The sequence below is a fragment of the Vulpes lagopus genome, chromosome 1, assembly GCF_018345385.1.
Source record: "Vulpes lagopus strain Blue_001 chromosome 1, ASM1834538v1, whole genome shotgun sequence".
Taxonomy (NCBI): domain Eukaryota; kingdom Metazoa; phylum Chordata; class Mammalia; order Carnivora; family Canidae; genus Vulpes; species Vulpes lagopus.
In genome coordinates this window covers 17724098-17751401 of record NC_054824.1, presented here as the reverse complement: position 1 = coordinate 17751401, position 27304 = coordinate 17724098, and the positions used below count along the sequence as shown (strand labels likewise).

The 27304-nt window shown below is 39.8% G+C and overlaps 1 protein-coding gene across 3 annotated transcripts in view; it reads right to left on the bottom strand.

The window, feature by feature from the left end:
- Nucleotides 1-26758, bottom strand: part of GPR63 (G protein-coupled receptor 63) — a 49674-nt gene extending 22916 nt beyond the window's left edge. Inside the window, exons 1-2 of one of the 3 annotated variants that reach the window (XM_041744877.1) lie at nucleotides 26540-26758; nucleotides 11317-11402 (exon numbers count right to left, since the gene is read on the bottom strand). The gene's annotated coding sequence lies outside the window, so the exon portion shown is untranslated. Of the gene's footprint in view, nucleotides 1-1622; nucleotides 1715-11316; nucleotides 11403-26539 lie in introns of those variants that run through there. The other 2 variants (XM_041744957.1, XM_041745046.1) reach the window with 2 other exon arrangements.
- Nucleotides 26759-27304: the final 546 nt, after the last annotated feature.

Here is a 27304-nt window from a genome sequence, read left to right as displayed (position 1 = left end):
CCCACCTAGTTCTAGCCACTGAAGTGGTCTAGAAGCCACCATACTCTAGACACAATGAGCATATTCAAGTCTTGGTTTCCAAACACCACTGACCATCAAAAGAAACCAAGGCTCCTTAGATGGGTGGCTGACCCCAGGTCTGGGATAGGAAAAGTATGAGATGGGGCTAAAGTGTCTCAGAGTAGTAAGTGCTCAAGACTAATGAGGATTTGACAACCTCACTTCCCTCTCTAGAAGCTCTGAGGATCTTTTCTTTACACTTAGCGGTCTTCAATTTCATAAAAATTTGTCTAAACTTGAAGTTGTCTTCATCCACTTTGCTGAGCCCTCTGAATCTGAAGATTCAGATTGTGTCTCAGAGCACAAAAGAAGTTCCTATTATTAATTTGATCTTTTCAACTCTTCATTGACTCTGTCATATCTTTTGGAATCCTAAGTATGTAGATGCTGGACCAACTGGACTGAGCCTATATCTCTTTGCCCTACTTGCAAGTTTGCTGCCTCTCTTTTTGCACTGTATGCTAGGAGATTCCCTTACAGTCATCTTTTAAATTGTCCATAGCACTATTTTAATTTCAGCAAACAAATATCTGATTTTCAAAAGTTCACCCTTATTCTTTAACTGTTCCCATTTTCCTGCATCCTGTTACTTTTCAGAGGTCATCTTAAAACATACTTCAAGTTTTCTCTTATGTACTCTCCTCAATTCCTTAATTCAGCTCTGCTTCTCCCAGGAACATCTGCTCTGTGTATGCTATCGCTGCTGTTTCTTTTCCTACATTTAATGCATATTTCTGAGTAAAGGGCATGGTGACTTTTTCCTCTATGACTGATGTGGGTTCCCTCTGCTTTTCTGCTGGCCTCTCCTATACTAAGGCAGGTGGCAGACAGTCCTGTGTGTGGAAATCCTGAATTTGTCAAAAGACTGATTTCATTTTAAGGTAAACAGGGGATGGGCCTTCAAATACCAAGAAGACTAGGGCTTTGTTTGGGGTATATGCACTGCCCTTATCAGCGCCGAATCTCCACCAGGCAGCAGTTCCCTCAACTTCTTGAGAAAAGAAGAATCTGGTTTTCGGGGCACCTGGGTGGCTCAGGGATTAAGCGTCTGTCTTCATCTCAGGTCGTGATCCTAAGATCCTGGGATAGAGTCCTGCATCAGGCTCCCTGCAGAAGCCTCTGCCTCTCTCGTGAATAAATAAAATCTTAAAGAAAGAATCTAGTTTTCAATTCAGGGGTAAAATGATAGGCTGCTGTATTCCACACAGTATGGTTGCAGGTAGAGGAAAACCAATGCAAGTGTGGGGCACAACCTAACTATTCATTTTACTTACTCCATTCATTGCACTTAGCACCATGATTCTTTCTCTTAAAAAACCTATTATGGCCAATGGAAGCTTGCAGAAAACAAAAAGTGATGAACTTTTCAAAAATCCTCAGGGGTAAAAGTATTCTCAATACTCATGCTTAAGAAATTACTGAACCCATCTGTGTTTATTCTTTCTCTTTTTAAAAATTTCTGTAAAATTTGAGATAGAAAAATCACTCTGCCATAAAAAATGTTTCATTTCTCATTTTATAGACATGTACATTCTTGAGTTTCCCCTACAAGTTTGTTTTACCTTTAAGATATCTTCTGTTGGGGTACACCTGGGTGGCTCATTCAGTTAAGTGTCTGCTGCTGGCTCAGGTCATGATCCCGGGGTCCTGGTATGGAGCCCCACACTGCTCCCTGCTCAGCTGGGAGTCTGCTTCTCCCTCTGCCTCTGCTCCTCCTCTTTCTTGTGTGCTTTCTCTCTCTGTTGCTCACTTGCTCTCTCTCAAATAAAATCTTAAAAAAAAAAAAAAAAAGATGTCTTCTATTCTTTGACATCTCTGGGCAGTTAGCTATGTTTTGTTTTTTTTAAAATATAAGCATGAATTAAGGATGGCAAACATATGAGCATCTGCATAAATCAACCAGATACTCAATTTGTATTAAAACAAAGCCTTATGTGAAGACTGGCACTAGCTCAAATGTAGGATATAAAATAAAATTATTATAAAAATTCAATGAAAAAGAAGACAACTGATATTAATTATGCTAATTCAAAGTAAATTTTAAAAAAAACATTTTTTACACAGTGATATCCAGCAGTACTCAGAAAATAATCCACAGACTTGTTCAACCTCCAACCTTCTATCTGAAACATAATAATATAAAAATATATTTTATATATGTATGGCAATTTATATATATACATATGTATATATATCTTTTTCAACCAAAGGAAAGTATTTGGTGTTCTGAAGTGTTGCACGGAAATACTGTCTGCCTAAGTCACATTTCCTTCTCCTTTTGGTCTCTTTCCTGACAGTGGAGAACATAGCAGAAACCACTCTTGTGAGAACATTTCTCTGCAGGTTGTCATCAGAGTGAGCTAAAAGTAAATATCTCCACTGCTATGATATTCCTATGGATCCGCAGCAGCCATGTGAATCTGTGCCAGCTTCAGAGTTGTTGATTTTTATCCCACAAAATTTGTTTGCGCCTGCTGTCCTGACCTGCAGGCCATCATTTATCACTCAGCAATGCTGTCTCTAGCCCCATCTCTCATCCTATTACCTTTACTAATAACGACAACCAATTAATGTCGACTTTGTTTACTTCTATACATTACACACTTAACCAGTGCTGATATATTAGCCAAAAAACTATTCTGTAACTTCACAAATATTAATATAATTAACAACCCCAGAAGGTGGACATCATAATTGTCTTCATTGACAGAGGAGGAAGTTGAGCTACAAACCAGGCAACTTGCCCAAGGTCGCACAGCTCATGAAGAGCAGCTTTAGGATTAGCATCTACGTAACCTGGCTCTAGTCTGTGAATCATCATCCCATCGGGGAGGAAAAAAAGTCTTTATTCTAGAACCAGAGAAAGAATTTAAGGAGTGCAATTATAGCTACCATTCCTTAAACACCCACCATGTATCAGACCTTCACATACATTAATCCTGACAAACCACCCCAAAGATAGAAGTTATTTTCCCATTCTTTTAAAGATTTTATTTATTTATTCATGACAGACACAGAGAGAGGCAGATACATAGGCATAGAGAGAAGCAGGCTCCTCGCAGGAAGCCCAGTGCAGGACTCGATCCCAGGACCCCAGGATCATGCCGAGATGAAGGCAGCTGTTCAATCACTGAGCCACCCAGGTGCCCTTTATTTTCCCATTTTGATGATAAGTAAACAGAGGCTCAGAGCTCAACATGCCTCCAATCACACAAACAGTGCGAGAGCTGGAATTGGAACCCAGGGCACCCCAGCTCCAAAGTTCCTGCTCTTTATAAAATGCTTTGCTGCCTCCCTCACCACCCAAGGAAAAAGAAAGAGACTTTTATTCCATGTGATACAGCAATTTGTGATGTTAAAAATGCTGTCCTTAGATCTGACCTATGCTGCTGGGCTGATACCTTGAGGATTTTATTTTTAGACCAGCCTTCCCCAAAGGCTTCAATTTTTCTTCAGAACACCATCCCTTGGGGGCCAGAGGCAGCATGAGAGCAGACACTATGTTTTACATAGAATTGACGAAATGGCCAAAAAAAAAAAAAAAAAAAGATGGAGGGGGAGAGCAGTAACTAAAACAAGGAGTAAAATCCTAACTTCCACAGTTAAAAAAGCCAAAGTAACCCTGACATGATAAGGAAAATTTCACTATCCCTTATCCTCAGACACTGCTTTCAAAATGTTGATTAAAAATTAAACTGGATGATTTCTTGGAATCCAAATACTAGGTTAGAGTTGGATAAACTATGTGAATGGAGAATGCTTTAAATTTTTAAAATTTTTATGGGCACGCTTCAGAACTATGCAGTCTAAAACTGCCTTACCCTTAGACTCTTCCAAAATGCAATTGGTAAGGTTGCCATTCAGCATTTATACACTTCCAGGAATGACATTAACTTCATGTGATTAGAAGGTAAGATATTTACTCCCCTCCCTTTACGTCTGTGGAGGTTTCTGTAGAAATACTTATCCCCAGGGAATGGGGTGTATCACAAAGGAAAATCTGATCCTAAGTTAGGGATTTAGATGGATGTGAAAAAGAAGGACTCAAAAATGGGATACCTCATGACCTAGACTTGAGGCCATACTCCTAGATGAAATAATAAAAAACAAGAACTACACAAATTTTTCATGATTAATCACTGAACACCGCATGACACAGAAAACAATCTTCCAGAGCTCCTGGCTCCTATTTCTACATGACTGTTTAATATATCACGTTAATATGGGATGTTCTGTGCACCAGATACCAAGATAGAATACAAAAGTAAAGGAGATAGAATCCTTGCTTTCTAAAGTGTTGAAACATTATAAACAACAATAGAAAGGCCAATTATTAAGTCCATTAAGGCAATAACCCTTTATCTTCAGATGCATGAATTCTTGAGATCAATGAGAAGAGTGGGGGTGGGTGGGAGGATTGGAGAAACAGGTGAAGGGGATTAAGAGTACTTATGAGTACCGAGCAATGTACAAAATTGCTAAATCACTATACTTACACGTGAAACTACATAACACTATGTTAACTCTACTGGAATTGAAATTTAAAACTTAATAAATTTTAAATTCTTTTTAAATGGATGAGAAATAATGGAGATTAAGAAGATAACTCATAAACAGAAGATGCAAAAAAACAACAAAAAAATCAACGAGCATTTCAAACAGTGCTCAGTTTCACTAAAATAAAAATTTTAATTAAAAGAAAAAAACAGTGTTATCTTTTGCCTAACAAATTTTCAAAGGTTTAAAAAAGATGGAAAGAGTTCTAGGAAACGGATACTCCACCAGTGGAAATGCAACCTTACAGTATTTCAGCATGCTCTCTCAACAGCCTGAAAAATATTCCCAGGGACTTCCTTTCCTGGCAAAGATAGACAAGCTCGTGGCAGACCAATGTTCCCACCAAGAACAACTGAAAAGGCTGGATAGGTGTTTTAAAAACTTTTCTGAAGCATCTAAGAGCTACCAAAGCAAGGAGTCAAGACCTCAGAGAGAAGGAAGCATGGAAATGTGATGTAGCTTTGCCTCCAATGAGACTTTTCCCTTGAGGTATGAGCCAGTGTTGAAATGCCAGCTCAGAGGTTTTTCTCAAGGCAGCTGAAAGGCTTAACAGCAGCTGAGAAGCTTCAAGTTGGGTAAGAGAGGCAGCTGGGAGGCTGAGAAGCTGAGCAGGGCACAGTGTGTACCAGTGTCCAGCGCTGGAAGCTGTGTTCAGGGCCCACAGGAGGGTCGGGTGGTCAGAAGGACTTCCAAAGGACTTCATTCTTGGACTGGGCATGGACGGGAAATCGAAGAGCTCTCAGAACAGCCAAACATCAACCTAATTAGCTCAAGTTTAGGTTTCTTAATTAAGTTTCCAAATGAAGTTTATTTTTTGAGACACAAATGGTACATCAAAAGCCTAAGCTATGAAGAAAAGATTGATAAGTTGGCCAGAAGGCATCATTATGATAATGAAAAGGCAAGTCAAAAAGAAGGCATTTGCAATCACATAATTGACAAAAGACTCATACCCTGAATATCTATACATATTTTCATGCTGATAACTTATTTTTAAGATTTCATTTATTTATGTGACAGAGAGAAAGAGAACACAAGCAGGGGGAGTAACAGAGGGAGAGGGAGAAGCAGACTCCCTGCCCCTGTGAGGCTCGATGCCAGGACCCAGGGATCGTGACCTGAGCCAAATGTAGACGTTTAACTTACTGAGCTACCCAGGCCTCCCCAAGCTGGTAAGTTTTTAAGAAAAACTGGATAAACACATCCAGTTGAAAAATGAGCAAAGGATCTGAACCAAAACTTCACGAAGAATGATACCCACATGGCACCACACACACACACACACACACACACACACACACACACACACCAAAAACAGGTGCTGTCCCTCATTATTCATCAGGGAAATGCAAATAAATAAATAAATAAATGCAAATAAATAAATAAATGCGAATAAAAACCATAAAGAGACAAATCTAACAGAATGGCTAAAATTAAAAAGACAGAAAATAGTGAGTGCTGGTCACAATGAGGTGCAAATGGAGCTTTCATATGTGGCTGCTGGGAGTGGAAATTGGTAACTGTGGAAAACAGTGTGCCATTTACGGTAAATTTGTAGTTATGTCTGCTCTATGACCCAGCAATCCCACTCCTGAGTCTGTGCTGAACAGAAATGTTCACATTTCTGCACCACAAGTACAGGTATACTTCTAATAGCACTATTTGAAATAGCCAAACATTAGAACAGCAAAAATGTCCATCAGTGGTAGCACTGAGCAACATGGTATGTTTATATAATGAAATACCGCACAAACATGAAAATCAACAAGCCACTACCATGTGCCACGAGGACAAATCTCATAAATACAATACTGAACAAAAGACACAGACACAAAAATACATATACAGTATTACTTCATTTATATAAAATTCAAAATCAGGCAAAACGAATCTTTGGTGTTAGGAGTTTTTGGTTACCTTTGGGGAGGAATAGAATTAATGACTGGGAATAACCCTCTAGAAGGTTCTGGGGTTCCTGGCATGCTAGTAACATCCATGATGGTTACACACATGTATTAATTTTTTCAAATTTCACTGAGCTATGCCCTTGATTTGTATTTCTTCCTGCATATATATATATTTATATTTAATTTCCGTTAAAAATAAATGTAAAGCATTTACTTCTCAGAATCCATTCCTAAGAAATATTTCCAAATACCCTTTAAAAGTTCAGGTAGTTAAAATATATATATAAAATCTTCCAGATATTGGGTTAGGCATCAGAGATATGGCACAAAAAACAAACGAGTCCATAAGAGAAAAAACTGACAAATTGGCCCTCATCAAAACTCAAAATTTTTGCAATTCAGATAACATAATTAAGAAAATGAAAAGCCAAGAAACAGACTGAAAGTATTTGCAAAACAGATCAAATAAAAGACCTGTACCCAGAATGTACAAGGAATACTCACAACTTAGTAATATTCAAACCTAATCAAGAAATGAACAAGATACGAACAGACATTTCAACAAAGAAGACATACAAATATCTAACAAGTGTATGAGAGGATGTTCAACATCACTGTCAATAGGGAAATGCATATTAAAATCACTCTGAAATACTTCACATCTACTAGAATGACTAATAAATATGACAGACAACAAATGTTGGTAAGGATATGGAGAAATAGGAACCCTCAGATATTGCGGATGGGAATGTCAAATGGTAGAACCATTTTGGAAAAGAGTTTGGCAGCTTCCCAAGTAGTCAAACACAAAACTCCCAATACAACTCAGCCATTCTATTCCTAGGTGTTGGCCCAAGGGAAATGAAAATGTCCACACAAAGACTTGCACATGAACATTATTCTTAATAGTATAAACCTGGAAACCACCTAAATGTCCATCAGCTGATGAAAAAATGAACAAAATGTATTATACCTTACAATGGAATACTGTTCAGCAATAAAAAGTAATAAAGTACTGACATATGCTATGTCATGGATGGACCTCAAAAATATTATGGTAAGCAAAAGAAATTAGTCTCAAGAAACCACATATTACATAATTTCACATATATTGTTCCGAAAGTAGACAGCAGGGCTAGGGATAGGATGGGGGATTAATTGTAAATGGGTGTGAGGGAGCTTATCTGGGGGAAGAAAATGTTCTAAAATCAATTATGCTGATGGTTGTACCACTTGGTAAAATTACTGAATACCACTGAATTATGCACTTGAAATGGCTGAATTTTATGAAATGTTAAATATATCTCAATAAAACTGTTAAAATTTTTCATATACACAACAGCAAGAAAATAAAGCTAACCTGAAGGTTCACATTTATGAAACAATTTGAGCCAATTATATGATTTATATCATAGAATGTTGTAGAGCCACTAAAACTAGTTTTGAAGAGTATTTAATGACACAAGAAAATATTATGCAAATATATTGAGGGAAGAAAATAGACTACAAAGCTGTATACACAATATACTGTCACTATATCTTTTTAAATTTTCAAAAGGGTCGGAAAGAAACACATCAAAATACGAACAGATGTTTCTGACCAGTTAGATTCTTAGTATACTTCTTTTCGTGTTTTCTGTATTTTTTCTGTATTTTCCAAATCTTATAAGTTTTCCTATATTCAAGAAAAATTTCTAAAAAAAAAAAAGGGAAAAATTCTGCTTGAATATTTTCATATACTTTAAAAATATATAATATTACTAGTTCTTTTCAATGATCATAAAATATACTTCTTTTTTAAAGACATTTCTAAAAAAACAATATTCCTTAGGAAAGATATTAAGAAAGCAAAATAAGCATCCTCCTATTTCATCATGCCTATTGTCCATGGCTAAAACATAATACAATATTTAAAACTTTAGAAACTGATGGGAATTACTCAAGTGTACTGTATCCCTTAGGCAAGTATTTCTGCTATTAGCAAGAAATGTACTCTCATTGGTAAAGGGTACAGCAGACTGATGAGTAGACTAGAATCTTGTTATCCCCAAAGCCACAAACATTAAATATGATAGTTCATCTACTAACTACTTCTTAAAAGCATCCCATATTTTGGGGCAGCCTGTGGTTCAGCGGTTTAGTGCCGCCTTCAGCCCAGGGCATGATCCTGGAGACCCAGGATTGAGTCCCATGTTAGGCTCTCTGCATGCAGCCTGCTTCTCCCTCTGCCTGTCTCTCTCATTCTCTCTCTCTCTCTCATAAATAAATAAAATCTTAAAAAAAAAAAAGTATCCCATATTTCCTCCAATTATCTACCTATTAAACTAAAAAACAAAAACAAAAACAAAAACAAAAAACAGTGCCTACTTTTTGCCACATTAATCTCTAGATCACCTTTCTGGTTTCCACAAACATCACCTAGGAATCAATGCAATTTCAAAGCTGACAAAAACGAACAAAAAATCTGCCTATTTTTGTTTATTTTTATGTTATTCCACAAGAATTTGCTTTTTTTTAAAATCCCACTTTAGTATCACCTGATTTTCTGGATACAGCTCAACTAGCTGCTCTACTCTTTAACGCTGTTTTCTTAAGTAACTGTGCCCATTTGATCCCATATTCCTATCTACGTGAGAATTAGACATTTAATTTTTCATTAATAGTCACAAAGTTAGCACAAGGAGAGTTTGTTTCCAAGGCCTTCAAATAAATTTATCAAATCAAAGCTATAATGTTTTCCACCATCATACTGGTGTTTCTTCTAAAATTTCTGGTACTCTCCTCTCCACTGCCTCTTATTACAAATGATTTTGGCATTTCCTTCGGAGGTAATAAGTTAGTCAGGGCCATCATAAGCCTTCTGCTGAGCATTTCCATGCTCTTCCTCTAGATACTCACTATGTCCTCCACAACACAAGCACTTCAGTGACCTTTGGGATACTACTCCATCACACTTGCAAAATGACTATTTTCCATATCTCGCCCCAAACTGAATTTAAATCTGTTTCTCACTTCAAGATTCTACACTATGATTTTGACGTACCTTCGTTTCTCTTCCTCTGACCTCCTCCACTCCAGTTTCTGATCCCTTTATTCAGAACAGTGACTTTAATAGTCTCTTTTCACAACTAAAGAGATACAGCTTCTCTTGTTCTTTCATTGCTTCAAGCCTGTTAGAAGTCTCTATATTCCTTCCTAGACCTTTCAGAAATAGTCCACTAGGACCGCGTCCCAGTTTACCCCGTGCAACTATAATACAACCTATCTGTTTCTCATAACAACATTTTTCGTGACTGTGACTGGCCCTGAGAACTCCAGCCAAGTCAATTCAACAAAAACATCTAAGGCATCTACCATGTGCCAGGTACTGTGCTAGTTGGTAAAAATTCATACGATGTGCTATCTGCTAAAAACAAGTGGGGACAAATACACCTATGCCATAGGCTCCTCTTTCTCCCTACATATCTGGGCAATGGCACTGTCTAAGATGGTTCAAACATCATCTGTTGGCACAAGACAATTTATGAGACTCCCTATCCTACCACCTCACTACCTCACCTTAACTGCAATGATTGGACATTATGTTCTCCTACAGTATCACAAAAAATGTCACAGAATATAGAATCAGAAGACCTTAATGATATCATCAGAGACCTCAACTAACCTCTTGATTATATATATGAGTCAACTGTTTATACATATTTTTTAAGGCTGCTAAAATCATTGGTCCCTTGATATTGTCATATGGAAATATTCATTACCATAGCAAATTCCAATAATGAACACAAGGGAAAATATGGAATTACTAAATTTTTTCATGAGTGGGAGGCTAGAAGATAACACAGGAGTAACAGCACAGAACTAAAGATCATTCTGCTCCCTAGTATGCCATTTCAAAATAAGATTGCTGAAGAGCAGTGTTGACTCATCCTCAGAAATAATGGCAGATCTGTTTGACCTTGATTCACTGCCATGATCAAAATAATTCTGCTTAACTTGGGAAGATTCTGAGAAATCTAAAGGTCATACTTAAAATACTTAAGAGACAAAAATCTATGAAGACTTTGGTTTTAGTATTCAAAGCAGCCACCAAATAAAGACAAAGAAAATGTCAACAGAGTCCTCATGTGCCAATTAAAATTACCTTCACTTGCATACTTTGCCCTGATGAAAAGTCTTCACCATGCTACCCATGTATTTTAAAGATTTTATTTTTACATAACCTCTACACCCAACCCGGGGCTTGAACCCACAACCCCAAGAGTCGTATATGCTCCACCGAATGAGCCAGAGAGGTGCCCTGCTACACATGTATTTTACATAAATCTTTTTATATAAATCTTTGATACATAATTTTCAGCTTGACTTATACACCTCTTTAAATTAATTTCCCTCTTTCCTTTAACAAATAGTTATTAAGCATCTGCCCTAAGCCAGCTTCTGACTAAGCACAGCATACAATGGAGAACAAAACAGATCTATCTCCTGATCTTATGTAACTCACAAGTCTAGTGTGGAGACTCATTGTGATGGTTAATTTTATGTGTCAACTCGACTGGGACAGAGGGTGCCTGATTTAAATGTTATTTCTGGGTGTGTCTGTGATGGTGTTTCTGGATGAGATTAGCATTTGAATTGGTAGACAGAATAAAGCAGACTATTCTCCCCAAAGTGGTAGGGCATTACCCATCCATGGAAAGCCCGAATAAAACAAAAAGGCAGAGGAAGGGGGATTTTGCACTCTGCCTGTTTAAGCTGAAACACCACCCTTCTACCCTCAATTGATACTTACACCACTGGTTCTCTGGTTCTCAAAAACACATCATCAGCTTTCCTGGGTCTTCAGTTTGTAGATGGCAGATTGTAGGACATCTCCACCTATATAATCACAGAAGCCAATTCCTTATAATAAATCACATGTACCTCCCATTGTTTGCTTCCCTGGAGAGCCCTGGCTCATATCAATCACACACAAAAACAAAATAACCAATGGATTATGTGTGCAGTAAAGGAAAACTCAGGATTCTCAAAGAAAAGAAAACAGAGAAAATTCCTCATTTACATGTGTCCATATATTCTTGCAACATCCTCTAAATCTCCTGCTCTGTGATAGTATGATATTATCCACTATGATGAACCCAAAAGTACTAGGCTAAAGACTAGTATATTTTGGTTTTAAAGTTATAGTGTTTATTTGGTATTCTGTTTTATTTTTTCGTGGGTAAGGGGTGGGAGAAGATAGGTCAGAGGGAGTAAGAAGTAAAATAAAATAGAGAGACTAAAAGTGGGAATCTTTATTGCAAGGATAAATAAAAACTTTACAAAATGCATGTGGTCCTGAAAAAAGTTTTCTAAAACCAAATTCTTGACAAATATTTTTTTTAAAAGACAGAGTGCCCAAGTTGGGGAAGGGGGGGGTGTAGAGAGAGAGAGAGAATCTTGAAAAGGATCCCCACTAAGCACAGAGCCCATCACAGGGCTTAATCTCACCATCCTGAGATCAGGACTAAGCCAAAATCCAGAGTCTGCTGCTTAACCAATTGAGCCACCCAGGCACCCCTTGACATACAATTTTAAATTCACGAAAATGGTTCTTGAAACCTCACTAGCTGAAGGACTCTGCTAAATCCTACCATAAAGCAGAATTCATGCATAAAAATGGTTATCTCCTCTAACTAAACCTTATTTCCATTTCTGTTATTTCTAAATTTAAATTTCAATCAAGTTTGCTGTACATCCAACAATGGAGAAGGATCACTCTAGGCAAAATGTGTTACATAACTGTCATTCTAAATTCAAAGTACTGCATATCACCTCCCAACACCCACCCTGCTCCCCCCACAAAAAAAGTCATGCCTCAGCAAACAAATTTATTTAAGATGTATTTATTTTATTTTAGGGTGGGGGGAGAGGGGCAGAGTGAGAGGGAGAAAATCTCAAACCGACTCCCTGCTGAGCACAAAGCTCCATCTCACAACCCTGAGATCATGACCTAAGCTGAAATCAATAGATGGACACCTAACTGACTGAGCCACCCAGGCACCCCTCAGCAAACATATTTTTTAAAGAAAATCTGCAATATTCATTTTGAACCTTTAGAAGTAAAAAAAATCAAGGTGATAAAATGGTTATATTCTAAATATCAAAGAACAGTTTCTCATTGTGCATCACGAAATCACAGGGAAAAAGAATTTCGGTTGAGGCTGTGACATTCGTTCGTTAGTGGGTTCCCCACTGATAGTGTACCAGTGATGCTACCATTAAGGTGCCTGCTGCTAGTTCTCTAGTCCTCTGCTCAAGGATCACAGCATCAGTAAAGCCTTGCAAGTTCACAAGATACTGATGCAACTGACGTACGGCTGATAAGACCAAGTGCCCATAGGGAGTTTACCAGCCCAATGTCAACTGCACACACAATAGTCATAATTGTAACTCCTGGATTTTCTTACACACAAAAAAAGGAAGAAGTGCACTAAATATTGCTATACAAACATCACTGCTTATACTTATGTGGGGTTTTACCAGTTGTATTATACTTCGTTCATGCCTACTTCTCACTTGATTTTCCCTAGCAGATACAGCCTATGAAAGAGCGATGCCAAAAAGTGGTGTGTGTGTGTGTGTGTGCATGAAGTTATGTGTGTATTCAATGATGGCAAGAATCATTGCACTAGAATGACCCAAATGTAGAGTTTGCCTAATGGTTGATAAAACAAATGTGAAAATTCTTCTTATATACAGAATACTTTATTATGCTAGATTTCAAGAGAATATCCAGAATTTAATACAGATTCTAGAAGGGACAGCATTCAATGAAATGATCAGTCCGTCTTAAGTTTATATCAGATAAATAGAAAATTCCCTTTCCACAGGACCACAACCTCAATGGATGCTTTATGTAATATGGCTTTTCATGTGAGTATGACATACTGTTAAAAAATATATATATATCAGAAAGATCTTTTCCTATTTATTTAGAATCTAGATGTGAGCAAAGACTTTACCAAAATAATGCGGCTCCTGGGTGGCTCAGTTGGTTGAGCATCTGACTCTTGGTTTCAGCTCAGGTCATGATCTCATAGGTCATGAGATTGAGCCCCACATCTGGCTCCACACTCAGCAGGGAGTCTGCTAGAAGACTCTCACCCTCGGCCCCTTTCCCCACTCACACATGCTCACGTTCTCTCTCCCACTCTCTCTCTCTCTCAAATAAATAAATAAATCTTAAAAAAAAAAAAAGGACCTTACCAGAAAAGATTCTAATATTCAAGCTTCAGAAATCATTTCTATACTGGTGCCTCATTACGCAAGATAAGGAAAATTAGAAGGACAAAAAGATGAACTTTAAAACTCAGAATGCAAAAGAAAAATTACTTCATAAAAAGAGCATAGAAAATATCAAAGCTAACTTCGTGATACAGATAATTAGCACTTGACGAATGGAATAATTATCCAAAGGTAATAAAGTTAATTACTTTAGTCTTTTCTCTGGCTTCATTTTATCACTGTATCTAAGTTTTTATAGCTAATTCACAGTAACTGAGTATGGAGAAATAAATGTAGATTCTTAAACTCCTTCAACTGTTCATCACAACCAAGGCTGTGCCACATACCTAACCCACGTAGGATTAAAGGGAAAAAATTAAGTATGTTATAATAACAAAAGGAAAAACTATATGCTTCTTAAAATATTTACCAAAATGTAACCATTTGAAATAAGCATAGAATAATTACTCCTTTTCAAAAGTGAACCAGCCAGAAGAACCCTGCAGTTTGCCATCTTTCACTTGCTGCTTCTGAGAGTATAAATAAGGGCAATGTGGACCATGGGTGGCTTTTTAACTTTTCCTACTACCATTTAAAATATTTTATTTATTTGTTCATGAGAGACAGAGACACAGGCAGAGGGAGAAGCAGGCTCCACGCAGTGAGCCCAACATGGGACTCAATCCGGGGTCTCCAGGATCAGGCCCTGGGCCGAAGGCCGCGCCAAACCGCTGAGCCACCCAGGCTGCCCTCCCTACTACCATTTTAAAGGCAAAGCCCAGAAATCTGAAGGAACAGAAAACTAAATGTGACTGGCAGTGTTTTTTCAAGATCGAAGATGTAACCAGATGTAACCAAATAATTTAAAATAAGATGCCTACACTAACTCCCTAAAGAACAAAATACAAAACTAAAGTGACTGTAAACAAGATGAAGTTACATCTTAGGAAGAGAAACTGTTAATACCAACATTTCAAATTTATTTGCAGAGGAAAAGAAATTATAAAATTGGAATTAAAGGGTAAAAGAAAAAAATAAAAAAGGGTAAAAGAAAGTAAGCAGCTTGCCATCATATCTTGACACATTAGTGTCTTTTTCTTTTCTTTTTTAAAAAGATTTTATTTATTTATTTGAAAGAGAGAGAGAGAACAAGTCAGGAGGTAAGGCAGAGGGAGAGGGACAAGCAGACTCCTCCGCCCCCCCTCCCAGCCCCCCAGGCAGAGTGCCAATGCAGAACTCTCGATCCCAGGACCCTGGGGTCACGACCTGAAGGGAAGGCAGATGCTTCACCAACTGAGCCACCCAAGGGCCCTGCCTTTTCTTTTCAAAAGCAAACACCCTGTAATGATTAGTTAAGGTTTACGTACTAATCTATTAAAAAAAAAAAAAAAAGACATCCTATTTTGGACATGTCTACAATCTCAGAAACAAAAGTTTCTTTAGTATAGTCAAATTTAAATCAAATTTTGAGACTATAATATTATAATATTTGTCAGAAGACCCCAACAGTAACCAGGACTTCAAAGGGCTGTATTTGCTATGTTAGAGGTGAGTAAAAAACTCCTTCATGCCAAAAGGGCAAAGAAAGAGAAAAGTGCAGGACCTGATCCTGATGTGAGATGAATGAAGGAAAATAATTTCCCCAAAGGATTTGTAACCACAAATTAGCACTGAGATTTAAAAAAAAAAAAAAAAAAAAAAAAAAATCCTCAAGCAGAAATCTGATTTAAAAGGTGTCCAGGTAAATAGAGTGCCCAAGCTAGTAGCAGAAGCAAAATATACTTCCCCTCTGGGGGAACCCACCTTCAACCCAGGCCTGATACAATAACCACAGATAAAATTCCAAGGAAAGTGAGCAGCTCATAGTCAAAAATCACAAAACCCTGGGGTGCTTAGCTGGCCCAGTCAGTTAAGCATCTGCCTTCCCCTCAGGTCACGATCTTGGGGTCCTGCAATGGAGCTCCTGGGCTCCCTGTCTCAGTGGTGAGTCTACTTCTCCCTCTCCCTCTGCTCTTCCCCCTGCTTGTTCTCTCTCCCTCTCTCTCTCTCCTTCTCAAATAAATTCTTTAAAAGAAATTATAAAATCTTAAAATGATAAAAGCAACATGAGTGATTAAGAAGCAGGGGAAAAGGGATGACTGGGTGGCTCAGCAGTTGAGCATCTGCCTTGGGCTCAGGGCATGATTCCAGGGTCCGGGATCGAGTCCCGCATTGGGCTCCTACAGGAAGCCTGCTTCTTCTGCCTATGTCTCTGCCTCTCTCTCTCTGTCTCTCATGAATAAATAAATAAAATCCTTTAAAAAAAAAAAAAGAAATTAGAATAGTAGAATAAACCTGAAAACACAAAAGGAAAATAAAGGCAAAAATGAAAGAGTTAGAAAACAAGCATACAATACAGATGACTGGCAATGTCAGAACCTGGTCCTGGAACAGATTACGAGAAACGATATACCTCAGAACTGAGAGAGAGAGAGAGAGAGAAATTAGCAAAATCAGGAGTTTTTAAAATTGGGACATATCACAGATGTAGCAATGATGAAACAGATAAAAGAATATCATGGAAAACTTGATGGTAATACTTTATGCTTTTGAAAACCTAGTTATCACGACAAATGTCCCTTAATAGGAGAATGGATAAATTACAGAATTCATAGACTAAAAACACAAACAAAAAAGAAAACAAATTATGGCTACAAACTGACAAATCTCAAAAACATAACAGTGAACAAATAAACAAGCATAAAAGTATATATAATATGTATTATAATTCCCTTTAAAGAAAGTCCAAAAATAACCAATACCAAAGAACATGCTACTTTAGGGATAAGGCAAGCATTTCCATTAGATGGGGAATGAGGAAACAAAGGGATTATAGGCATATCATACTTTTTAATCTTGGTAGTAGATCATGGGTATTCAATTTTTTTTAACTTACAAATATGTTTTATGTACTTTTACATGTACAATGTACTTCACAATAGATGTTCTTTTAAAAAATTACATAATGGGGATCCCTGGGTGGCGCAGCGGTTTGGCGCCTGCCTTTGGCCCAGGGCGCGATCCTGGAGACCCGGGATCGAATCCCACATCGGGCTCCCGGTGCATGGAGCCTGCTTCTCCCTCTGCCTGTGTCTCTGCCCCTCTCTCTCTCTGTGTGACTGTCATAAATTTTAAAAAAATAAATAAATAAATAAAAATAAAAATAAAAAATTACATAATGGGACACCTGGGTCAGTGGTTGAATGTCTGCCTCTGGCTCAGGTGGTGATCCTAGGGTCCTGGGATCCAGTCCCACATAGTGCTCCCTGCAGAGAGCCTGCTTCTCCCTCTGCCTATGTCTCTCTCTGTGTCTCTCATGAATAAACAAATAAAATATTTTAAAAATAAAATAAAATAATTACATAGTAAAATCAGTTTCAATGGCGTATTCTGAACTTTCCTTTTTTTTTTTTTTTTTTTAAGGTTACATCATCTGGTTCTTTTTTATAATTTTTTTAAAATTTTTTTATTTATTTATGATAGTCACACAGAGAGAGAGAGAGAGGCAGAGACACAGGCAGAGGGAGAAGCAGGCTCCCTGCAGGGAGCCCGACGTGGGATTCGATCCCGGATCTCCAGGATCGCGCCCTGGGCCAAAGGCAGGCACCGAACCGCTGCACCACCCAGGGATCCCATGAACTTTCCTATATGAACATTCGCATGATTGCATGAAAAAAATTTACTTATTCAATCTTTACAGGGCTGTCAAATTCCATGTCAAAGTACAAAGACGTGGTTCTTGTTCTCGGGAGATATTAAAGAAGAAACTGATACTGACCTAAACAAAAAATTTATGCTGAAGGGTGTTCTAAGGGAACAGAGAACCTCAGTCCAACTTACAGAAATGAAGGAAGCAGATTGTTTCACACTGGAGAAAATAATGTCTGAAAAAAGAATAACTGGCCCAGAAAATATGTTTGGTGTGTATGTGTTTACTTTCTCTTTCCTTTTACATCCAGGACCAAATTCTAAAGATGAAAAAATATGCATGAAAATGGAAACATGACTGCATTCATTAGGGTCATGTTTGATGGCTAAATGTAACTATGGTCATAAAAATGAAGAGGAGAATTTCTCTCTACTTTCGACCATCCGTCATTAAGTGTCCACACATGACCTTTTCCTGGCTTTTGCCCATTTTTATCTCTAGTTTCATTCCTAGAAGTGACAATGTTTTTGTGATAGCCAAAGTGATACTTATCTTGTTTCAAAAGGTAATTTCTGGTTAAGATGAGTTTTTATATTAATGATAGAATGGGAGATAGATATAGATCAAAATAAAGATAAAATACAGATATCCAGAAATATACATATATACACAAGACATTAAGAGTCCTGGAGTTGGCAGCAAAGGACAGAAAGCAGAACATTTTTAAATCTTAGAGATAATTGGAAACAGTATCTACTCCTTCTACCACATAGCAACTATGTATGCATCAGTGTATGTGGGCAGCAGGTCAGATGGTAATAGAGCAAGGAGATTAAAAATGAAAATGGAGAACATTCTTAGGGCACACTATAACTGCTGGGCCTATTTAGGTAGATATGGCATTTACAGCTAGGACTGAGCACTAGTGAATGGCTTGGTGTGGAGGTTGGACCTTTACAGTCGAGTCCTTAGATATATCTACGGTTATTGCATTTGGGTAAAGCACTACTAGCCAGTCATGCCTGGATTCAAATCCTATCTGACTTGAGCATTTCATCTTTCGCTGACAAAAAAAAAAAAAAAAAAAAACTGCATAAGATAATGAAGGAAAAGTATAACCTAATCTATAGATTTGATATTGAGAATAATAAAGTGCCTTAAGTTCAACAAAAGACATCAATGCAATTTATCCCTACCAAAAAAAATAAAATCTATTTCTAAGGACACCCGGGTGGCTCAATGGTTGAGCATCTGCCTTTGGCTCAGGCCGTGATCCCAGGGTCCTGGGATCAAGTCCCACATCAGGGGACTGCAAGAAGCCCGCTTCTCCCTCTGCCTATGTCTCTACCTCTCTCTCTGTGTGTCTCATGAATAAATAAATAAAATCTTTTTAAAAAATCTACTTCTAGGGGGATCCCTGGGTGGCGCAGCGGTTTGGCGCCTGCCTTTGGCCCGGGGCGCGATCCTGGAGACCCGGGATCGAATCCCACGTCGGGCTCCCGGTGCATGGAGCCTGCTTCTCTCTCTGCCTATGTCTCTGCTTCTCTCTCTCTCACTGTGTGCCTATCATAAATAAATAAAATTTAAAAAAAAATTTAAAAAAAAAAAATCTACTTCTAGGGCTTTCCTCAAACAGATAATCATACATGACTACAAAAAACTGAGCTTTAAGATATTTACTGCTGTATAGTACCAAAAAGACAAAAAAGGAAAACCGATCTGAAAAAAATTTAAAACATAATTAATTTAAAAAAAAGAAAACCTATCTGATACTACAGATACTACAGCATATCCCCAATAAATTATGTGACATTCACAGACTATAATACTATTCAATATTCAAAATATGTTATGAAAGACCATTCCATGATATGTATTGTGGTCCATCCTTGTGTAAAAATTAAGAGGAGGGGGATCCCTGGGTGGCTCAGTGGTTGAGCGCCAGCCTTCGGCCCAGGGCGTGATCCTGGGGACCCGGGATCGAGTCCCAAATCAGGCTCCCTGCATGAAGCCTGCTTCTCCCTCTGCCTGTGTCTCTGCCTCTCTCTCTCTCTCTCTCTCTCTCTCAAGAATAAATAATTTAAAAAGAAAAGAAAATTAAGAGGAAATATATGCTGGGGCACCTGGGGTACTTAGTCAGTTAAGGCTCTGACTCTTGATTTTTGGCTGAGGTCATGATCTCGATGTCATGAGATCGATCCCCACTTCGGGGTCCATGCTGCATATGGAACCTCCTTAAGATTCTCTCTCCCTGGGGCACCTGGGTGGCTCAATGATTTGAGGATCAAGTCCCCTGCATTAGGCTCCCAGCAGAGAGTCTGCTTCTCTCTCCCTACGTCTCTGCCTCTTTATGTATCTCTCATGAAGAAATAAATAAAATCTTTAAAAAAAAAAAAAAAAGATTCTCTCTCCCTCTCCCCCTCTCCTCCTAAAAAAGTAAGATAAAATAAAAATTTAAAAATTAAAATTAAAAAAAGAAATATATGATACAGCATCATTCTCAGAAACTGAAATATTACAGTATTTTTCTATATTATATTAAAAATATACACCAAAGAGTTAACAATTGTTATTTCAGGCATAATTTTCATGTTTTCAGTTATGGGTTTTTTTTTGGGGGGGGGGGTTGGGGTTTTTGGGTTTTTTGTTGGTCTGGATTTTATAAATTTTCTATAATGCATATGTGTCACTACCATCATAAGAAAAAATATCTATTATAGCATAAGGATAAAGAATAAAGATTTGAAACCTTATAATAGCAACTCTTTGCAAAATATGAAACCAAAAATGAGTAGTTCCCAACATCACCACACCTCTCTGTAGGAACAAATTTACCCAAAGCCTATTATGGAAAATGGAAGAACTTCAAATCCAAAACTCCTCTCACTGAAGAACTCAATGATTCAAAAAAAAAAAAAAAGGGAAAAATGTTTGAAGAAGTACTGAATGGGAACTAGCTAAAAGATCTAAAAGAACAGACTTTCTGCTACTGTTGGACAGTGTAAAACTTCAGAAGGTACCACACTTTGTGCAAACTTAATCAAAATGGAGCAAGAAGACAGCCTATTTCACATCCGGCCTAGAGGTTATGGCAAAAATAAGCTACAATGATTTAAAGAATGGATTTTCATTACAAGTACACATTTAGAGTTGTGTACAAAACAACTCCTGAAGTATTTTCTCCTCTGGAAGGTAATGGATGCTATGCCTGGAATAGTCACTTTCTACTCCACCTCCCTCTGAATCTGTATCCTCCCAGGACCAACTTAAACCAAAAAACCTGCAGCAGACACCCTCAGCCAGAGACTGTACTGAACACCTGACATAAATGTTAACTGATTCTTAGGTAACTTTCAGTTGAAACTCTTATTGTAATCCAAACTTTGTATCTTTAAATGTTCTCTCTCTCAAATTTGTTTAAAAAAAAAAAAAAAAGCCAAAGGGCAGCTGGGTGGTTTGGTCAGTTGGTTAAGCATCTGTCTTGGGCTCAGGTCATGATCATGGGGTCCTGGGATCAAACCCTTCGAAGGGCTCCCAGCTCAGTGGGGAGCCTGCCTCTCCCTCTCCCTCTGCTCCTCCCCCTGCTCATGCTCTCTCTCACTCTCTCAAATATATAAAATCCACGAAATAAAATAAACAAACAGAAAGAGGTGACAATATCTCCCTTTGGAAGGTAACAGTTAAAACAGAATCATGTCACTTCTGTACCACCTCCTCAAGGCAGAACAGTAGAGTTTCCACACAAAAAATTTTGCCTAAAATACTTTTTAAATACTTAATGATATATACAGGACTTAGTCAATTGAGAGAAAAGAAGCTAACGAAGAAGCTTTGGTCAAAAACCCCAAATGGTATGTAAAATTTATGACTAAAATGACACATCATGGTTTTAACTGAAAATTATCTAAGAATTAATTAATATATATGCCAGGTGATTGGTTATGTGTATAGTATCTGCCTGGGAATGTTTTTCAATCTAAATTGGGCTTAGGAGAATAAAATTTCTTTAGAATTATTACTCAATGGAAATCATAATAATAATAGTGTTATTATTATTTCATTAGGTGACCGCTAGATTACCCTCCTAACTGCAAATATACACTTTTTTGCCCAAGGTCTGAAAGCTTTGTTAAAATCCAGTCTTCCCAACTCTTCCTTACATTTTTAATAAACATGAATGAGCTTTCCTGTGTTTTAAGCTAGAGTTTCATGCTTGAATTTTCTCGATCTTCTGTCATACAGACAGAAATGAGAACAAATTACTTTTACCAATCCTGTCCGAATTTGCCAGCACAGAGGCTAAAAGGCACTTTATCCTATGTGTCAAGCTCAAAACCTGAAACAGCTCACTGTCAGCTTCAGAAACCATTTTTTACAAGCATGGCACACTGCCTCAAGCCAACTAAACACTAAAGCATGTCAGGCTACCCAAACTGCAAATTATTTGGAATGTTCTTCATGTTTTGTGGTTACGAAAGTACCTATTTTGTGGATCATCCAGTTAAAATTAGGGCCACATCTGACCTTAAACAAAAAATTCCCAGGAAACTGAAACTATAATTGACCAAGATCCCATGTGTTCTGAAAGGCTGTGATCTCAGGATTATAATCAAACATCCCAAATGTTATTTTTTGAAAGCCAAAGATACACAACATAAACTCAATGAAATACATTACTGTTTCAAGTAAACACTAAGAACTCTCCTTAAAATACACCTCATAGTTGCAAAAAAAGGAATAAAGTCGCCACCTGCAACACAGTAAAGGGTATCTGTGACAAATATAAACACATACTTAAAAAATGCCTAGCTTAAGCAAAAACCAGTCTAAAAGATTTTTTCATTTCATTTCTAATTTTCATATATATATATGAAATATATATATTTCAATATATATATATATTATATATTCAATATATTATATATATATATATAATATATTGAATATATATTCAATATATATAGCTGAAATGTGACAGCTTCAGCTGTGGAATGTGGTAAGAAGTCCTCCAAGGCTTTGCTTGTAGTGATTAGAGCACTATATCATAGCTATTATTTTCCCAAGCATTAATGGGTATCTCTTTCAAAACAAATAGTTATTTAGGACATCATTTCACAAACTGGAGTGCCAAAACTTCCCAAGGTTTGCCTCCTCCCATGCCTTTGAGATCTACTCTGAGTCTCAGACCTATGGAGAATGCCCTGAAGGTCATTTTTAAAGTGTTAAAAAAAGAAAACATCATATTGACAAGCTAATTTTTTCCCAGAGATTCCTCCTCTGAAGATAAATTACTGAAGCATGAGAAACGCCCAGTTCAATCATCCACTGATGGGATAATTCAGTCCATTTTAATAAACATGTGGTTAAGATCGTTGGCATATGGCTCCCTGGGCAAAGCCTTGTGCAAGAACAAGAACACGTGAGAAAACACAATATTTTTTAACTTAACTGATACTGATAAAAGTGATGAAAATGCTGAAGAGATGACAAGACTTAACAGGAACTATTTTTAGCTTCTGATCTTTTTAGACCTGTGTTCCTAGTGTATGTAGATTATTAAGTCCCTACTTTTCCTTGCCACAGATATACAAATATATAAATATGTAAGTATAGGTATAGACAGACATGGATTTTGCAAATGTGAGAGAGAGAGAGAGAGAGAGAGAGAGAGATTGATTTAGTTTTAAAAAGGGTGTGATCCTGGAGACCTGGGATCGAGTCCCACATCGGGCTTCCTGCATGGAGCCTGCTTCTCCCTCTGCCTGTGTCTCTGCCTCCCTTTCTCTCTCTCTATCATGAATAAATAAATAAAATCTTTTAAAAAATATTTGAAAATTTAAAATTAAAATTAAAAAAATAAAAAGAATCACTCAGGGATGCCTGGGTGGCTCAGTGGTTGACCGCCTGCCTTTGTCCCAGAGCTTGATCCCGGAGTCCAGGGATTGAGTCCCACATCAGGCTTCCTGCATGGAGCCTGCTTCTCCCTCTGCCTATGTCTCTGCCTCCCTCTCTCTCTCTCTGTCTCTCATGAATAAATAAAATATAAATAAATAAATAAATAAATAAATAAATAAATAAATAAATAAATAATAAAAAAGAATCACTCAGGAGCGCCTGGCTGGCTAAGTAGGTAGGGCGTGCAACTGGATGTTGAAGTAACGAGTTCAAGCCCCACACGGTGTAAAAATTTCTTTAAAAAAAGCATCATTTATGAATCATTCAAATCAATAAACCATTTCAAATCAAATAAACCATACACAAAATCTCAAAATTGTTAGATTTCCTAGAAAATTGTATATCCTAGGAACTAAGTCCCATCCACTTCAGAACCCCAAATTCTCACTGAATGCATTACTTTCTTGCCTGGACTCCAGCAAACCTAAGGCAAAACAATAACTGCAGTTAGGATTTTAAATATGTGACTTTTTCTAAGCAAATTTTTTTCCAAGAATGGTCAGTTCATTGCAAATCTTCAGAAAACGCTTGGATGGTGAGTTCTTTGTTAAAAAGTTTCAGTTCTGGTATACCTGACAGCAGAGTGACAAAATTTTGCTCACAGATGAAAATCTGTATCCCAAACAAAATGTTATGATATTAATGGTTATTCTGGAATGGTTTCCTTTCAGAATTTCCCCACTGCAAATGCTTTCTTTCTACAATACCCCCTCTGTACTTTGGTAGTATTTTTTTCACGCGGAAATTATACGAAAAGCATATAACTGAGAATCTAGATACGATATTCTTTTCTTTAAACAAGCTCCCACAATCTATTTTAATTGTTTTTTAAAAAACCTGGATGATGTAATCAATTATGTCACTAAAACTCTGGCTATGCAATACTTCACAAAATACAGGGACTTTTATCATCATCTTTGATTTGCAGCTGACACTGGATGTACTCAATGTGAGTAGAGAGAACAGAAACAGGACTAGACAGGTGTGGTAGAGACCTGGGGGTGTGAGAAAATGGGCTTCCTTCACCCACAGGACACATGAAAAAAGAAAACTTACCCATTTGTGTAATAAAGGTACTCACAGATTAGGTTTCATCAAATAATTACACGTATTACATACCTCCTCCAAGGGTGTGTGTGAAGTAATGTCAGATGATGCAAGAAACATCAGGGGCTTTTTATGATTCTTAGAAATACTGCCCTTAAAATTAGCTGGAGCCTTTTAATCTAAGACATAATGAAAACCATATTCACCAATAAACAAATAAAGAGAAAATCCTATCTTAAAATGGCATAGTCAAAACCTCACCAGAAAAAAAAAAAAAAAAAAAAAAAAAAAAAAACCTGCATACCTACTCAGGGGTGCTTCTTGCATACCTACTCAGGGGTGCTTCTTGCATCCCTCCAGTGTCCAGACCTAGTCCAAATATCTCATCAGAGACGAAAGGATCACTTTGCAATTTGGGGTCAGCCCCAGGGGACATATCATAAACATTTATTGTTGGAGGGAAAGGGGGGCGGTCTTTGTGTGTGTGTTTGTTTATGGCATCCTGAACCTCAATGATATTAAAAAAAAAATCAGAATGTTTCCCATAAGGCGGTGGGGAAGAGAGAGGACTTAAAAATCAAATTAACAAGACAGGAAACAACCAATGTTGGTGAGGATGTGGAGAAAGGGGAACCCTCTTGCACTGTTGGTGGGAATGTGAACTGGTGCAGCCACTCTGGAAAACTGTGTGGAGGTTCCTCAAAGAGTTAAAAATAGATTTGCTCTACGACCCAGCAATTGCACTGCTGGGGATTTACCCCTAAAGATGCAGATGCAGTGAAAGACAGAGACACCTGCACCCCAATGTTTATAGCAGCAATGTCCACAATAGCCAAACTGTGGAAGGAGCCTCGGTGTCCATCGAAAGATGATGGATAAAGGAGATGTGGTCGGGGATCCCTGGGTGGCTCAGCGGTTTAGCACCTGCCTTTGGCCCAGGGCGCGATCCTGAAGAACCAGGATCGAGTCCCACATGTCTGGCTCCCTGCATGGAGCTTGCTTCTCCCTCTGCCTGTGTCTCTGCCTCTCTCTCTCTCTATCATAAATAAATAAATAAATAAATAAATAAATAAATAAATAAATAAATAAATAATAAAAAAAGAAGAAGAAGCAGCTGTGGTCTGTGTATACGATGGAATATTACTCAGCCATTAGAAACGACAAATACCCACCATTTGCTCCAGTGGGGATGGACCTGGAGGGTATTATGCTGAGTGAAGTAAGTCAATGGGAGAAGGACAAACATTATATGGTCTCATGCATTTGGGGAATATAAGAATTAGTGAAAGGGAATAAAGGGAAAGGAGAGAACATGAGTGAAAGCATCAGGGAGGGCGACAAACCATGAGAGACTCCTAACTCTGGGAAATGAACAGGGGGTAGTGGAAGGGAGGTGGGTGGGGGTGGGGGTGACTGGGTGGGGGGCCCTGGGGGCGGGGGGCCCCTGACGGGATGAGCACTGGGTGTTATGCTAGATGTCGGCAAACCGAACTCCAACAAAAATAAAATAAATAAAATGAAATAGAGATCAGCGCGATGCTGACACCGAGCAGGGCTGGCAGGCGGACCCGCAGCGCCGCCAGCCCGGCCGCGAGTCGGGGCGCAGCTCTCACGGCGCGGGGCTCGCAGGGGGCCTCCGACCCGGGCAGAGGGGCGCGCCCCCGCAGGCGGACGGGCCGCCGTGCACAAGTTCCAGAGGATTCCGTCCCCCTCCTCTCACTCCCGGCACTCGGCGGCGGCAGGAGAAAGCGGGCGTCGGGGCCGCGCCGCCGCCGCCGGGTTTCCTAGAAGGCCCAGCTGCTGCAGCGGGCGGGCGCCGGCGGCAGGGGGCGCCGCGGAGCCGGGCGGGCGGCCCCGCGGGGAAACCGAGTCCCGGCCGGGCGCTCCCCGCCCCCACCCCGCGGGCCCAGAACCGCCGAGAACCGCCCGAGCTCCTCCCGCGCCCCTGGGCCGTCGGCGGCTCCCGCTCGGTGCCCGCCCGCTCCGCCTGCAGCCCGGCCTCCGCGGCGCCGCGGCTACCTGTCGGGGGGGGGGGGGGGGCCGAGCACCCCGGGCTCACCTCATACAAAGGGCTGCGCGCGGGCGCCGGCTCGGGAGCCCAGGGCGCATGGCCCCACGCAGTCCCTCCCGGAACTTTCCGGACATAGCACTTCTCTCCGCTGCAGAAAACGACGCCTCGAGGCAGAGGCGGCGGCGATGCAGGCGGCGGGAGCTGCAGCCGGAGCCGGAGCCGGAGCCGAGTGAGCAGCATCGCGGGCGAGCGCCGCCGCCTCCCGAGCTGCCGAGGGGTGCCCGCCCCCGGGGCAACCGCGGCTCCCTCTTAAAGGCGCCCGCCGCGTTTTAGGACGCGAGGGGCGGGGGGAGGGGGGAGGGGGCGGGGGCCGGCGGAGACCGAGACGGAGGGGGCGGGGGCGGGGGCGGGGGCGGGGGCGGGCGGAGACCGCGCGATCCCGGGGCGCCGCCGGCCGGGCTGCCCCCCGCCAGGGCAGAGGAGGGGCAAGTGCGGGGGCCCGGCTTGCGCGCGGGGACTGCCCCGGGAGCTCCGCCCGGGCTCCGGGCCGCCGTCACCCTTTCGGGGTCCCGTCCCCGCCCCCCCCACCCCCCCGCCCCCGCGGCTGGCGCCCGCCCAGTGCACTCGCATCTCCTCGCTCGCGCGCGTCCCGCAGCTCCTTCCTCGGCCTCCCACGCACTGATGAGGGTCCCCCCCCCCCCCCCCGGCCGCAGGAGCGCAGGAGCCTGAAATAACTGAAGGCCGGTGGGGGCCCCCGGGCTGATCCTGCAGTGTCACCTGGGAACGTCCTGCCCTACCCCGCGCCCCGGCCCC